This window comes from Vespa mandarinia, chromosome 18 (genome assembly GCF_050613455.1).
Source record: "Vespa mandarinia isolate Hongniang chromosome 18, ASM5061345v1, whole genome shotgun sequence".
NCBI lineage: Eukaryota > Metazoa > Arthropoda > Insecta > Hymenoptera > Vespidae > Vespa > Vespa mandarinia.
The window spans coordinates 3567702-3579957 of NC_140827.1; the positions used below are offsets into that span (position 1 = coordinate 3567702).

At 32.5% G+C, this 12256-nt stretch overlaps 1 protein-coding gene across 2 annotated transcripts in view; it reads right to left on the reverse strand.

Moving 5' to 3' along the window:
• The window catches only part of LOC118445202 (uncharacterized), a 177147-nt gene that overhangs the window by 87607 nt on the left and 77284 nt on the right, over nucleotides 1–12256 (reverse strand). For both annotated transcript variants that reach the window (XM_085662476.1, XM_035874294.2), the window contains exon 3: nucleotides 1698–1773. The gene's annotated coding sequence lies outside the window, so the exon portion shown is untranslated. The remainder of the gene's footprint in view (nucleotides 1–1697; nucleotides 1774–12256) is intronic.

The following is a 12256-nucleotide window of genomic DNA, read 5'->3' on the forward strand; positions in this document are numbered from 1 at the left end:
ATATTCTAACGTGACTCGAAGGAAGAGTAATGAGCGTCTGGGTTGCGTCTTCCTGCCTGTGACTCGAGACCCTTTTACGACCTATGCACCTATAACCCTGCTTCATCTAACCCTCTAATATTCCCTTGTGAATCATAAAGAGGATTATCGGCTTCCTACAAATCTCCCGTTTTCCGTCTCTTTCTCTTTAAATGATTTCGTTTGACAGGACGTTAATTTAAATTTTATCATTATATATCGTATTATATATTATTCCAAATCAAATTTATCCGGGGTCTCGAATTAACAAAATTATTTCATGCGATTTTAATTTCTCTGTGTTAAATAAAATCTACTATTATTATTATTATTATTATTATTCTTATTATATTAATCATTTTTCTTTGTGAAATTAATTAAATGGGGAAACTTTAATGTTATGTTTTTGTCTGATAAAATTCAAATGTCCGGAAAAAGTCTGGTGATTTTGGTTTGAACATCATAGTTTCAAAGAAACTAATTAATCAGCTTTTTATGGAATAATATATGTACTTGCTTATACATAATATATATATATATATATACACATGTACATGTAGATACGTACATACGATAAATAAAAAAATGAACGATGAATGAAGAGTATAGTCATGTGTATGTGAGAGTACTATATCTGTCGATATAAAAGAAGGAAAATTTCAAAAGAAAGAAAAATAATGGAAGGATCTATTTGAAGGGGAAAAAACGGAATGCTCATCGCAGAAGAGAATATCAATACTATTCTTGTCGGCTGTCGAAAAAAAGCCCTTATCGACATCAGTTTCAAGTACTTATTATATGCCTATTCAAATCGAATTCTTTTCTCTCCTTCAAACTAACAATACATACTCCATACGATCTATATATCCCGTCTCTCGGAAGGAAGAATTCCGAGAGAAAAGATATATCCGAGAGAAAAATAGAACAAGCTTAAAAATCTCCCTACCATATCCCCGATGGGAAAGACAAATCGAAAATTTTTACTAAACAAACTCACGACGATTCGAATTCAAATCAGTTGACAAGCTCGCGTTTATAGAAGGAAAAGAAAATGAAAAAGAAAAAGAAAAAGAAAAAGAAAAAGTAATTTCGAAATAAATAGTTCTTGAAAAGGATTGAGATCGTTTCAAAAAAACAAAAAAAAAAAAAGAACAAAAAAAAAAGGAAGAAGAAAGAAAGAAAAAGGAAGTGAAAATGTTTGCTTTCAAGATATCGGTAAAATGGGAAAAGAAAAGAAAAAAAAAAGAATAGAAAAAAGAAAGAAGAAAAAAGAGAGAGAGAGAGAGAGAGAGAGAGAGAGAGAGAGAAAGAGAGTATAAAAAAAGAATAAAATAGAAAAAAGAAGACATATACGAGGACTAGGCCACGTTCACTAAAGAGTAAGCGATTTATTACGCTCCACGAAGCGTACGATTCACGCTTCGATTTACTTTTCCGATCGAGGTCGAATCCCTTTGTTTCTTCCGATGATAAAGGATCTTTACCACCGAGCTGTGATCGATCTATTGGATACGATCTATCAAAAATTGTATCTGTTACAGGTTAAGTAAGGTATAAGCTCTTAAACAGAAACTCTATTCGATATTTCTAAAAAAAAAAAAAAAAAAAAAAAAAAGAAAGAAAGAAAAAAAAAGAAAAGAAAAAAGAATAAATTACATTTAAAAATTTACATTACTTACATTAAAGTCAATTTTGATCGATGATCTTTATTGAGATGAATCTACTGGGAAAAATTTGATATACGCTGATGGGAACCTGAAAGAACAAATATGAAACAATGATATATTAAATTAATTAAAAGTAGATACTGTATATGCATAATTTATAATCTATAAATATATATATATATATATATATATATATATATATATATATATATGCATATTTCATTTTATTTCATATTACAAAAAATTTCAAATATTTTTTTTTCAAGGATAGAAGAAACTTAAAAAAATTCATCTCTTTCTTTCTCTCTCTCTCTCTCTCTCTCTATCTATCTATCTATCTCTCTGATATTCAAAATATATTTTGAGAAAGATCTAGCTATTCTCTACGTCTACCTATGTTTCTTTTTCTTCAAAAATAACAAGAGAAATTTTTGTTGGCCGCCGAAGTAAGGTCCTGATATACGCAATAACTTGTGCAATAAAAACGTCGGCAATAACTCCGTGACGCTGTCGTTTGAGGAAAGCTTGAAGAAAAGAATAGAGAGAAAGAGAAAGAGAGAGAGAGAGAGAGAGAGAGAAAGAGAGAAAGAAAGAGAGAGAGAGAGAGAGAGAAAGAGAGAGAGAACCAGAGATAGAATGAAAAAGAAAGAAAGATCTCGAAGAAGGTACAGAGTTTCGCGATATTTGGAAGGAAACGCAGAGAAAGAGTAGAAACGTATGGGAAAAATACATAGTAAGTCAGAAAGAGATAGACGATACCAGATTTCCTCTCTTTCTCTCTCACTCTTTCTTTCCTTTTAGCATACTGTCAACCATTCTTCTTCTTTCTATCTACATTTTCAAGAAAAAAAAAAAAAAAGAAAAAGAGGAAGAGAAAGAGAAAGAGAGAGATGGATACCGATGAGCTTTGAATCGTTCAAGCGTAACGATAAGAATTTAATAATATGACCATGAATGCACTTTTATCTATTTGCATAGTTCAACTAAAGTCGAGAATACCCGATGTATGCATTCATCTACTTTATTCTGTTCTTTTATTATTATTATTATTATTATTATTATTATTATTATTATTATTATTATTGTCTTTCTTTTCATATTATTTTTCTCTTGAAAATCGTTAGAGAAATGCAAAAGGATAAAGATAGGCCCTCTGATGCTTGGCCTAACACTTTTTTTTCTCCTTTTTATCGATCCGTCAGTCATATCAAACATTTTTAAATTTCATACTTTATTTATTTATTTATTTCGATTTATTTGATTTTCAATCTTTCGAACGAAATATTCCTTTCAGATTTTTTTTTTCTTTCAATTTTTTTTTATTGATTTGTTTAAAGGGGATTTTCTTTTCTTTTTTCTATTTTCTTTTTTTTTCTATCCCTTTCTCTCTCTCTCTCTCTCTCTCTCTCTTATCCACGATAAGAAGAAAGGAAGAAATATAAGTAAAAACTATGATTTCTATTCACAAGAGACCTATTTAGAATTTCTTCTAAGCCTTACACCTTCTAAAGATTCACGAATCTCGAATCGACATACAGATTTTATACCTATACACTACTATTTCTATCATCGTTGGAAAATCTAAGGGATAAAAAGAAACTTGTGTATTGTATTTTATACCAAGGGGGAAAAAAAGAATTTCAAGATCAGGATTTATTTCGATGATAGTAAGCGTGATTCAAAGCTATCACGATATTTTGGAATATCGAAAACCTCAAGGGACCAAAGGAGAAAGAGGAATAAGAAAGTTGAATTTTTATTTTGAATATATATATATGTATATATATACATTTGTATGTATCTATATATTTAAAGAAGAAGAGTACCTTCTTTTTCTTTTTTTTCTTTTCCTTCATTCTCCTTTCCTGTTAAAAATAATCATTGGATGAAATAACATATGTCTGATAAAAATATAGAAACGTATTTGAGATGAACGATCTAAATGGATATTTATCATTCGACGAAGAAAATTTTATAAAATAATATTTAACTTAACTCACAAGTATATATAATCCAACTCTAATTGAAACAGATAATGGACGTTTTCGGGGGTTGACAAGGGGATGAAAGAAAAATGGGAAAATAATAAATCTCTCAAGCTTTCGTTGATATCACTGTCAAAAGAATCTTTTTTTAACGTCAACGAAAAAAGAGAGAGAGAGAAAGAAAAAAAGCCATGATCTCTCAATCCCAATGTCATCGTATCGTAGTACCACATATTAAGTATTATATACTGATCTATATTTCACTATATATATATATATATTATGAGAATATAAATCTGAGAATTTTCTTAACGAAAACGACGTCGCACTATATTTTATCGAACGACTCTATTAAACTACATATATTGTACCTCAACCTACATACATACATTTCGTTCAACATAACGTGCACTATTATTATGGACGTTTATCTTTCGTAGACATTCAAATGCCATAAATATGAATATCCTATTGTTTACTTTGTTCCTTAAAAATGTTTTATTAGGAATCTTTTTTATTTCTGATTGATGTTAACGAATAAATATGTTTTCCAAGAAATAAAAAAAAAAAAAAAAGAAAATACGTGTCCTATGCAAAATAAAATTGTAAGGTTCTAAATATATAATATATATATATATATATATATATATATATATATATATGTGTGTGTGTATAGGAATATATAGTATTCTGGTCAGAAGTAAATTTGATAGGATAGAAAGTCTCTTCTGGCTTTGACGTTTCTCACGTTCACCTTACGTGGTACTAACAGCACATAGTATTATCAATATGCGCAAGTGCTTTCGATGTTTCGAATGATATCATTTGAATATCCAATGGAGAAATGTCAAAGTTTCGATTTCGAAATAAGAACGAAACAATGTTTTTGACGTTAAAACGTCCAAGTATTAGACAATAAAATAGAATATTATAAAATATTTTCGATGATAAAGATGATAACGCTTGATATTATAATATCGAATAAAATATAAAAGAAGAAAATTTTTAAATTGTCGATCGTTTTCGTTTAAATTTATTGTCCATAGTACCAATCTCGTAACTAATTTTCCAATGAAGAAAAAGAGAAATAGAATAGACGAGATAGAGAAACAGTATTTGGAACAGTGACTCTTCTTGTTCCTAACATCAACTTTGCAAAGTAAAGTCGTGAGTCTCGAGTAAGCTAGCCTCGAGTCAGTACTAATTGTTTTCAAGCAAAACTTCCTTAATTATCCAACAGTTCTGAAAATAATTTAAGCGATTCGAACATTCGGTTTACATTGCTACTATTATCGATCCCGTGACAAACAAAACCCCAAGCAAGTTGATTGTCATTAACTTTGGAGAATATTAAGTAAGAAAAAAGAAAGATATATATATAATATACAATACATATGTAAGAAAGATAAGTGTTTTTCATGCTTCTCTTTTTTTTTTTGTTTTTTTTTTTTTTTTTATTTTTTTTATAAATCAAAACAGTCGAATATCTTGATAACAACGCTTTTTTAGATCGCATCTAGTAAATCTATCGATCGAATGGACTTCGTACTGGACTCGGTGATAACTTCTTTATGTTCGTTCCACCATCGAATAACTATGATCCCTTTCAACAGAGCTAGAGCGAGAACCAACTTTTAGACAGGCAAAGAATCCCTAGAAAATTTGATCGTTCCTCTTTCAAACTCCGTCTCGAAAATTCAGGTCTTCCTATTTCTGATGATCTGCATAAGAATCGACGAATAGACACGACTACACCCTTCTTTTTCTCCTATATATATATAAATATATATATATATATATATATATATGTATATATATTATGGAATAAGTATTTCTATGAACCGAATTCTACGTTTGACGTTTGATTATCGATTTGTATATGAAAGACTTCACATTTTTTCAATTCTTTTTCTTTTATCTTTTTATTTATATTATTTTTATACTAAATCGAGATAAACGAAAATTTATTAATATTAAAATTATTTTCTGAAGAATATATTATTTGAAAACTTATATCAAGTGAACCTTACTTCTACTCAGAAAATATCAATGAGAAAAAGAGAAATAGAGATAGATATATAGATAGATAAAGATATAGAGAGAAAGAGAGTGTGTCTCTATCTCTATCTATATTTCTATTTCTCTCTTTACGAACTGAATTCGTTTGATAAAAACGACGTGTAATAGAAGCAAGTAGAAATCTTAAGAGTAAGAGGAAGAAGAAGACGAAGAAGAAGACAAAAGCTTTTGTATTTCGTCCCAAGAGGGCGTGTAATACGAGGGATGGTTTCGAGAAAGTAAGCCTAAGGGTATGGGTCGAACGTGCCGTCGATGTGACGATGCTAACGATACTTCAACAAAACTGGTGATACTTTTGGGGTAAGGGGGAAACTGAGAAAAAGAGAGAGAGAGAGAGAGAGAGAGAGAGAGAAAAGGAGAGAGAAAAAAAATCGTAGGGTGAAACGAGACACCAAGTGTAGTAAACGACCAACACAATACTGCCAGTGGACTGCACCGATTGGTAAGAGAAACTTGACTTGGCAACCAGCCCAAACTGACCAACCCCAAGTTACGTTTCGACTGACATTTTGTTAGACAATAGAAACCAAACCAAGTTGTTTTAGAATAGTTTAAAATACATACTTCTGTTAATATGCGAAATCTAATGTATCATTGTAAAATAGAAATATATTTTTTCTTTCTTTTTAATACGATTCATATTTTGTCATTTGTAAAAAGAAAGAAAAATTAATTAATTAAGTGATCGATCGTAAGACATACATATGTATATCTAGATTATAAAATGTTCTTCCTAAACTTCTAAACGCTATTAATGAATATTACAGAAGATGTAACAAGAAAAAAAAAAAAAGAAACTAGTAAGGAGAAAATCAAAAGTGTCTTCTTAATATATTTTCTCATTAATTATATAATCATGTCGCATAACGTCGAACTTAATATTCATATCAAGGTCGAGTCGAGGGATAAGTACTTGGATAGATAAAGTAAGAGTGTGACCCTTGAATCCATTAGCAACTTTCGTGAAGCAGCGATTAGTAACAACGTCCAGATTTTCATCCGGACTCGAAGAGTCTAAAACCCGAGCAAAAAGAGTACCGCCATTGACGGGAACGTACAGAGAATACTAATTGCCTTGAACGGAGAGAAAGGAAGAGAGTATTACTAGAGTGAAGTGAACGAGTAAGAGAAGGATAGAATGAGAAGGAGTTGAGAGGAAGATTGGTGACGACGAGGTTTTGAATTAGACGTCGTGACCATGTAAGAGGTGACGACGACGATGACGACGACGACGACGACGATAGGGAGAAGGGGCTAAAGGAAAAAAGAGAAAAAAAAAGACAAAAAAAAGAAAAAGAAAAAAGAGAGAGAGAGAGAGAAAATGTTAGAGAGGGTACAAAAATGAAGAGAAGAAATGCAAAAGACAGGAAAAAAGAGTTGCACGAAAAGAGTGCACAAAGTGGTACTTCGTCTATTCGACGATTGAAAGATGCTCGAGTAAGCGTTAAATCCTACCATGACTTCCTATGCAAGAGAGGCTTTAGACTCTCTTTCTCTCTCTCTCTTTTTTTTTTTCAACAGTACAGTGAATACTTTTTACCAAACCCCTAATCTTTCAATCAGCAACGTCGACTTTTACCTACTCTTTGACATACCTACCTACTAGCATGGCTGTACTCAACTATATACTTTATTCAAGACATATATCGAACGACAAGAGAACGTATTCAAAGGGAATTCGTTTATCAATCAATAATCCCTGAAACATTCATCAAAATCCAGTCTCAAGTTTTATCGGGTTATTTAACCTGACGTATGACCCATCAAGTTTTTATTCAGTATTTTACAGAATGAATTATGTGTATAATAAAAATGAACGTTCAAAGGGATAACAAATATTTTCTATAATTCTTTGACGTTTTGAAATTGGAAGCATTCAATAATGATAAGATTTAATAATGATAGATAGTATTTAGAATTAATACTATTTAAAAATTATTTCTTTTTAAAATTCGTCTTTTAATCTCGATCGATCGATATCATTATATATATATATATATATATATATATATATATATATATATATATATATACGATGTTATTTTATTTTCAAACCTTTCAAACCTAACTTAGTTACCCTCTATCGAGAGCACCGTTAGACCAGTAGGTACATCCTAACATACATAGATACTGGCTATCCTAGTCCGATGTAGTTACGGTTTGTTTGCGGCCGGAACTGCGGTCATCGAACAAAGATCGTTCTTTCGAACTAAAAGGAATCGAGACGAGTAAGTGTCAATCGAACTACCTATCCCGTTATCTCGTTTCTATTGCACGTTCGTATTTGATCTAACATCTCTCATTCCCTTTAGGTCAATCCAAATAATGTTACTACCACCAAAGAAAATAAAAAAAAAGAAAGATGATTAAAATCTATGAAATCGAATTTGAAAATGAGACTCATGAAATAGTGATATAGAAAAGTCACTAGATTTTTGTACGACATTCAAATGGGATATACACCTTCGGTGAGAGATATATATATCATATAGAATAGGAACATTTCGTTTCTTTAGCATATACCAGACATCATTTATCATTCCCTATAGTTCTAGTCATTTCCATCCATCTTGATAGTCGGACGGAGAATCCAGAATCGAATAAATCCGCTCGAAAGCATACGGATCAGTCCACAAGAACGGAAAAGCAGCTTTGCCGAGGAAAGAAAATGTGGAGTGAAAGCGTTGCAGAAAAAAAAAAAAAAAGGAAAAAGAAAGAAAACGAAAGAAAAAGAAAGAAAGTGACGAGGGTCGACAAGTTCATAAGATCATGTCGGGAGATTCCTAGGCTAAATTTGCCGATCGAAATATTATCGTAAAGTGCGAATATTTTATACGTTTCTGTATGATTAAAACTCGATAAAAAAAAAAAAAAGAAAAGAAAAGAAAAGAAAAAAAAATTCTCTAAATTTTTCGTCGATTTCTTATATTAGATAAAAAAATATGGATCTCGGAAATAACGTTTTCGAACAGAGATATACAGATTTTTGTAAAACAAAAAGAAAAAGAAAAAAGAAAAAAACATTAACTTGAAAAAATTATGTAGATTATTCATTGATTCTTATTCTATTGGAACTAAAAATTTTTTAAATAATAATTTTATAGAGAGAGAAAGAGAGAGAGAGAGAAAGACAGAAAGAAATACAGAGATTTTTGTAAAAGAAAACGCGAGGTCAAGATCGTAACAGGAATAAATTCGGACTTTGTATGAGCTCCTCGGATGGTAAAAAGGGACTAAGGGAGCCTTCTGTGTCTTGTCATTTATTCTCGTCACGTTGGCTCATCCCCGAATAAAATGGAAAAAGGGACCTTTCACGTAATCCTCCAGCTATCTCGGTACATTCCACTGGATGCCGAAGGATGCTGTCATGGTAAGAGGAGTTTGTAGAAACGCGTCAAAGAGTTAAAAAAAAAAAAGAGACAGAGAGGAAAACAGAAAGAGAGAGAAAGAGAGCGAGAAAGAAAGAGAGAGAGAGAGAGAGAGAGAGAGAGAGAGAGCAAGAAAAAGAAGTTATGCAGATATAAAGAAGAAAAGAGAGAGAGAGAGAAGTATCGCTGCTCTATTCATCTCTCTTTTCTTTAACCTTCTGAACGAACTAACTTCAGGATGTGTAACCTTATATAAATTTTATTTTTATACATTCGTTTGCTTTAAAAAGGAGATTTTTCTTTTCGGAAATACATGATATAAATTTTTGAAGATACAAACAAGCATTTACTATTTCTCATCTTCCGTCTTATCTATCTTATTTTCTATCTACATATGAAAATTTTGTTTTTCTTTTCTTTTTTTTTCTCTCTTTATTTTCTTTTTTTCTCGTTCATACTATATAATCCTCTTTCTTTGTCGTTGTACGTTATGGTTACGTCTTCTAAAGAACCGAAAAAGTGTACGTGCGCGACGCTTTATAGAATATCAGTTTCCATTCGAGTAGATTGAACGAGAAAAAGCCTCTCTCTCTTTCTCTTTCCCTCTCCCACGCTCTATCTCTTTTCCTTCGTTCTTCTCCTGCTTCGTTTTTTTTCCATCTTCCATGTTCTTCTTCTTTACTCATCTTCTACTTTTCATTTTTAATCGAACTCTTCTATCTGCTCGTAAATTGTTACGAAAACTTTTTTTAGATAGAGATAAATCCGAATCCCCATCATGTAATACTACGGGACATTGTTATCGAATATTCATAAAGCAAAAAAAAAAAAAAAAAAAAAAAAAAACAAAAACAAAAACAAAAACAAAAAAAATATTTTGAAAGTTTATAAATATATTTTATATCGAGATTTAAAGCAAGATTTATAAGGAAAAAATTTATAAGAATAAAAATGTACTGATAACGCTAAAGAAACGTGTGATAATATTTTAACGACACTAACTCCACTGTAATATTTATTTGTGTTTTTATTTGTCGATAAGACAACAACCAGAAAAGGACGAGAGAAAGAGACGGAGAGAGAGATAGAGAGAGAGAGAGAGAGAGAGAGAGAGAGAGAAAGAGAGATAAAGAAAGAAAGAAAAGAAGAACAAAGTGAGAATTTAGAGAAAATGAAAAGGAAGGAAAACGTCTCGCGCAAATGTGCCATTGACTAGATAGTACCGAGGATCCCTCTCTCTTTTCTTTCTCATCTATCGATTTGCTTTGTTCGTGAATTTTTCCAGGCGTTTCTCGTTCTTTCAGAAAGAGCCAAAGAGAGAGAGAGAGAGAGAGAAAGAGAGAGAGAGAGAGAGAATAAAAAAAAGAGAGAGAGTTTTAAACCGTGACTAGGAATTCTACCTCGAGTATTATTACTGCTAGATAGTAGAGTGAAGCCAGCGGACTGTCGATTGTGAAGGAATTGCCAAATCGAAGTTGAATGAAAAAGTATTAGAGCACCATTGGACTACACAGAGAAAGAGATAGAGATAGATAGATAAAGATAGAGAGAGAGAGAGAGAGAGAGAGAGAGAGGAGATAAAGGGTTAAAAAAAAAAAGGTATTCCAAGAGAAAATGGACGCGATTAAAGGGCTTCGAATGTTCAGTCCGAGCTGTCGTTAAAAAGTGCTGACTCTAACGGGCTGGATGGACCTCTACTGCGTGATAATCAATTAATTCATTTTAAAAGAGTCCAACAGTGTAATCCATTGAAGCATAAAAGTTTTAGGTCTATGGAGGAGAGATGGGAAGGATGAAGGAAGGGAGATAAACGTCGGCCGCGAAGGAAGGTTGCCCGCAACGGCTACCGTGTTCGCAAAGTTGTTTACGTCATTACGCGTTTACATATGTAACAGGGCCGGTTTTGTACGCTCGTCCCTGTAAGTATCACCTGGAAGCGAGAGTTTAACTTGCGAATTAGCCTGTGGTTTAAATAGAAGTACCATAGTTGTAGTTCTATGACGGAGGAACTTTCTCATCGTGGCATAATTAAAATGCCTCGATGAAACGACGAAGATGATAATGACCGGACCACTCTACGAAAGAGTATTATTATGTAAATCGATTAAAACCTAGAAAGTCTCGTTGTCGAGTTTCCATTCACGCGCTTAAACCCAATTAAAGGTCTTTCGATAAAATAACGAAAAAGAAAGAAATAATAATACAGTTTCTATTGTTTCGAAAAAAAATTGTTGTTTAATAAAATAATGATACGTTCATATAAAGAAAAACTTCTTGTTAAATAATCTTTCACTATAGGGATTCGCATTCTAAATCATCAGTGTCGTTTAGATATCTTACTAGAAGAGAGAAAGAGAAGGAGACAGAGAGAGAGAGAGAGAGAGAGAGAGAGAGAGAGAGAGAGAGAGGCGATAGGTGCTATACTCTAGAGAGTCAAAGGAATATTAAGGAAGATTCTAACACCCATGGTGACCTCTCAACGCGATACGAGCCATCGGGCACGCTGTAAATTTCACTTTGCGGAACTTAAGATCGAGAGAAGCACAGGGGACTTGGTAACTTCGGTTATACCCAGTGGTATGGACTATGGTTAGCTGCGGGAGAAAGAGAGGGAGAGAGAGAGAGAGAGTAGTTGTAGAAGAAGGAAGTAGATGAGATAGACTCCCCATTTCAGAGGAAAGAGAGGAACATACGAAGGAAGTAATGGGAAAGTGAAAGACAGAGATAAAGATAAAGAAAGGATATAAGATCAAAGATATAGGAGATCTTGGTCAAGATCTCTTCTACTACCGACAGAGACCTACTGTTTGCAGCTCTAATATTAGCACAGGGATAAGGAAGCTTGCAAGGTGTATACTGATCTCTTTACCATGACCTCTTTACGCATAACCAGTCGCCTAAGAGAGATGAGAGAAGACTATAGTTAAGCCACGGATTCTCTCTCTCTTTCTCTCTCTCTCTCTCTTTCACTCTCTAATACAGATGGTTTGTCTTTTCTGGGTTAACCTCATCCCAGACGTTCTCAACCGCAATTCGCTTAAGACCGAATGATTCACTTAGAAAGCTTCAGAACGATGCTCCAAAGTAATGTGTCGCTTTCCCTTTATACCATGAAATATGGACTACGTATTCCGATCTA